The 4373-nt window shown below is 37.6% G+C and overlaps 1 non-coding gene across 1 annotated transcript; it reads left to right on the forward strand.

Moving 5' to 3' along the window:
• Positions 1–3607: 3607 nt before the first annotated feature.
• LOC116467649 (U6 spliceosomal RNA) lies at positions 3608–3709 on the forward strand. The gene has a single exon (XR_004247865.1). It is a non-coding gene; the product is annotated as a U6 spliceosomal RNA (small nuclear RNA).
• Positions 3710–4373: the final 664 nt, after the last annotated feature.

Genomic DNA, 4373 nt, shown 5'->3' on the forward strand with positions numbered 1-4373 from the left:
CTTGGCATACCCAGTGTTTTGTTAATCTAATAGGCTAAAGTGACCCACTTCTGTGTAATTTCCATTTTCCAACAAATCATGTATTCTCTTCATGTTTGGGAGCACTTGGAGTTTCTTTCTGTTTTTGCCTATTTTCATCCTTTGTCTGCTTTTCTAATACAGTTGTAATCTTTCACTTGGCAATTTACAGGGGTATATCTGTATCTGTGTATATTACACTAGATAGCAGTCCTTTTTCCATTTCAGACATCGAATATATCTTGCTCCAGTCCATTACTTGCCTGTTAAGTGTGTCTCAGGTGTCCTTTGTTGAGCAGAAATCCTTGATGTAAACAAATTCATCCCTTTGGCCTGGTGATTTTTACTTTCTGGGTTTTAAGAAGTCCTTATTCACCTTTCTGCCATAATTCTCCCACATCATGTTTTATTCACTTATGGTTTTATTTTTTACTTTTAAGGTTTTTAATGTTTCTAGAAGCTACCTCTGTATGTAGTGAATGTAAAGAAAAATAAAACTGTACATCTACTACCACCATCTACAAAGTGGATAGCATTTTATTTATAGATAGCACTTTATTTATATTATTAATTTGGGGACACTTGACTTCTTTATCCTATTAAGTTATGTGCATTGAAGAACACTAAATGTCTCTGTTTTTCAGGTCTTTAAAAAAAGTCTCACTTAAAATTTTCCCCTAGAATTTTATGTATTCTTTTCTAAGGCAATTCCTAGACATTATGCATTTTATTGTTGTCATTAATATTTAATTTATCTAATATCTAATTTATTAGATTTATAATACCTAATTTATTATATTTATTATATTTTCTAACTGATATGGAGAAATGCTATTGAGTTTTATTAAGTTTTGTATCCACCAGACTTCCAGAATTCTTAACAGGTGTCAAGGTTTGTATTTCAATGATTTTGTTTTTCATAGACTTAAATATATAAATAATGTCATAAATGTACATAAATGACATATAGTAAAATGTCTCTAAATAAAATGACATATTTATTTACACAGACATAAAGACAGTTCTATGTCTTCCCTTTATAATCCTCACCCCTCTTCCATCTGCCTCTTTCCTTCTAGCATTCACCAGCCCTCCGGCATTGTGATGAACACTAGCAATGACAGCCACATCCCTGCCTTGGGGCCCATTTTTAAGAGGATGTGTCTAAAGTTTCTGCATTATTATAGTGTTTTGACATATAACCTTTATAAAAGATAAGGAAGTTCTTTCTATTCCTAGATTGTTATGAAGTCATTATTATTATTGTTGTTGTCATTGTAATTATTATCACTGCAAATAGGAGGTGAATTTTATCAATAATTTTTCTGTATCTATTGAGATAATCATATAAATTTTCTTTTTTAATAAATCATAAATAATGTTTACATATTTTCTAATGTTGAGCCATCCTTGCATTCCTGAGATAAACCCTACCTGGTTGTAATGTATATTTTAATACATTTACATTGTGTTAGCTAATATTTTACTTAAGCTTTTGCATTTACATTTGTAAGTAATATGAGCTTCTTTCCTTTTTAAATTTAGTTTAGGGATCAAGGTTACACCAGCTTCCTAACATGAGATGAGCAATCTTTACTTTTTTTGACACTGAATTAATCGCCCCTTGAGAGTTGGTTACAAATCTCCCACAAAACTGTCTAGACAGGGGGCTCATTGGAAGGGGAATTATTAGATTTCAATTTATTTAACATTCATTGGCCTATTCAAATTTCCTATTTCTTTTTGTGCCCATTTTTGCATTTTCTATTTTCCTAGAACTTCATCCACATCATCTAGGCTTTTCAATTTATCTACAAGTAGTTATCATGCTCTTTTACTACTATCCAAAGTAAATCCCTCTTTCATCCCTTGAGTATATGCTTTTCCACTCTCTCAATTCCTCTTCCGTTTCACTCTGCTTGGGTGTTGCTGGTCTCACTGTTCTCACTTTCACTGATTTCTGCCCTTTACCTTATTGCTTTTGGTTTGCCTTGTTGCCCATTTTCTAATGTCTTTATGTGAATGCTTAGTGCATTTTTTCTATGTTTTTGGTTCCTGGTAATTTTGTTTAAAATCATAAATTTCCCATTAAATGCTGATTGACTGTAACATTTTTATACTGTTGATTTATTGAAGTTTTAACATTTTTCATATTTCTTTTTTAAACCAAAGGTTATTTAGTAATGTGGAATTCAATTTCTGGCCACATGGGATTTAAGGAAGAATTCCTTCACTATTAAGTTCTAATTGTATTACATAATTATTTTCAAATAAAGCCTCTACGATGGTGACTCAGTGAAACAAGTTGAGGTTTCCTTTGTAGCATAGTGAATGGTCACAAATCTTTGTCAGTATTTCATATGTGTTAAAAAAATGTGGCCGGGCGCGGTGGCTCACGCTTGTAATCCCAGCACTTTGGGAGGCCGAGGCGGGCGGATCACGAGGTCGGGAGATCGAGACCACGGTGAAACCCCGTCTCTACTAAAAATACAAAAAATTAGCCGGGCGTGGTGGCGGGCGCCTGTAGTCCCAGCTACTCGGAGAGGCTGAGGCAGGAGAATGGCATGAACCCGGGAGGCGGAGCTTGCAGTGAGCCGAGATTGCGCCACTGCACTCCAGCCTGGGCGATAGAGCGAGACTCCGTCTCAAAAAAAAAAAAAAAAAAAAAAAAAAAAAAAAAAACAAACAAAAAAATGTGTATTCTCTATATTTGGCAGTGGGGGGTGGGAGTATATGTCTCTACATATTTCAAATAGCTAAAACTTATTGATTAAATTATTCAGCTGTTTTAGCCCAATCCTGTCATAATCAGGGGTGAGCTAAAGGATATTGTGATTTGATATCTTTTTCTTACCATAATGTGTGGCTGGGTCAGGTAAAAATTAGCCAGGGTTCTTCAGAGAAATGGGACAAATTGTGTGTGTGTGTGTAGAAAGACATGTATGATAAGGAATTAGCTTATGTGATTATGGAAGCTGACAAGTCCCAAGATCTGCAGGATGAGTTGATGAATTAAAGACCCAGGAGAACCAGTGGTGTAGTTCCAGTCTAAATGCAGACAGGCTCAAGACTGAGGAAGAGCTGATGTTTCAGTACAAGTACAATGGCAGGAAAAAGCCAATGCTTCAGTTCAAAGGCAGTCAGACAGGAAGAATTCTCTCATATTTGGCCTGCCTTTTTGCTCTAATCAGGACTCCAATTGATGGGATGAGGGCAATCCACTTTACTTAGTCTACAGATTTAAATGTTAATCTAATCTAAAAACACCCTCACGGAAACACCCAGAATAATGTTTGACCACATATCTGGGCACCCTGTGGCCCAGTCAAGTTGGCACATAAAATTAACCATTGCAGTGTGTAAAGCATATGTGGGAAAATAGTTTGAGGCAGGTGGAAGAACACTTTGCCTGTCATAATGGGAGAGAGGGCCCTGAATGTACTGAATGTGAAACCATAAGTGAGTGTACTTGTCAATGGAACATGGAAGGACTGTGGCATAATAAAAAATAAATATCTGGTCTTTGTCTTGGCACAGAGCTCCTAAAACACTTGGAATCTCCTGAGTGATAAGAATGTCTTTTGCATGCTTGCTCTGGCAGCACAGATACTGAAATTGGAATGATACAAGAAGATTAGCATGGCTTCTGTGCAAAGATGACATGCAAATTTGTGAAGCATTTCATTAATAAAAAGAATGTCTTTTGTAAGCTAAAGAGATGATTGGTGGCTGGGAGCCCCCACACAGCTTCAGGATCAGGGCTGATCACCAGAAAGACCAAGCCATGATTAGAGGATTGGGAATTTCAGACCCACCCCCCAACCTCCTGGGTGAGGAAAGAGGCCAGAAATTTGACAGCAATCATTGATGATCAATTATTTCATCAATCATGCCCATGTAACAAGGCCTCCCTCCGTAAAACCCTCTAAACAACAGGGTTTGGAGAGCTTCCAGGTTGGTGAACACATGGAGGTGCTGGGAGGTGTGTGCCCAGCAAGGGTGTAGAAGCCCCGTACCCCTTCTGAGACTTTGCCATATGCTTTTCTTCCATCCAGCTGTTCCTGAGTTGCACTGTTTATCATAAGCCAGGAATGGTGAGTGCAGAATTTTCCTGAGTTCTGTGAGTGTTTCTAGTGGATTCTTGAACCTGAGGGGAGAGGGCTGTGGGAACCCCCAAATTTGTAGTTGCCTGGGCAGAAGAGGGTACCCCATTTGTGGCTGGCATCTGCAGAAAGCACAGTCATGTGGGACTGGGCCCTTCAATTGGTGGAGTCCAAGGCTAACTCTGTGTAGTTAGCATCAGAATTGAATTGTTGAATTCCCAGTGAGTGTAGGAGAATTGGAGAGTTGGTGTC

Source organism: Hylobates moloch, unplaced genomic scaffold, assembly GCF_009828535.3.
Source record: "Hylobates moloch isolate HMO894 unplaced genomic scaffold, HMol_V3 SCAFFOLD_4, whole genome shotgun sequence".
In the NCBI taxonomy this organism is placed as follows: Eukaryota; Metazoa; Chordata; class Mammalia; order Primates; family Hylobatidae; genus Hylobates; species Hylobates moloch.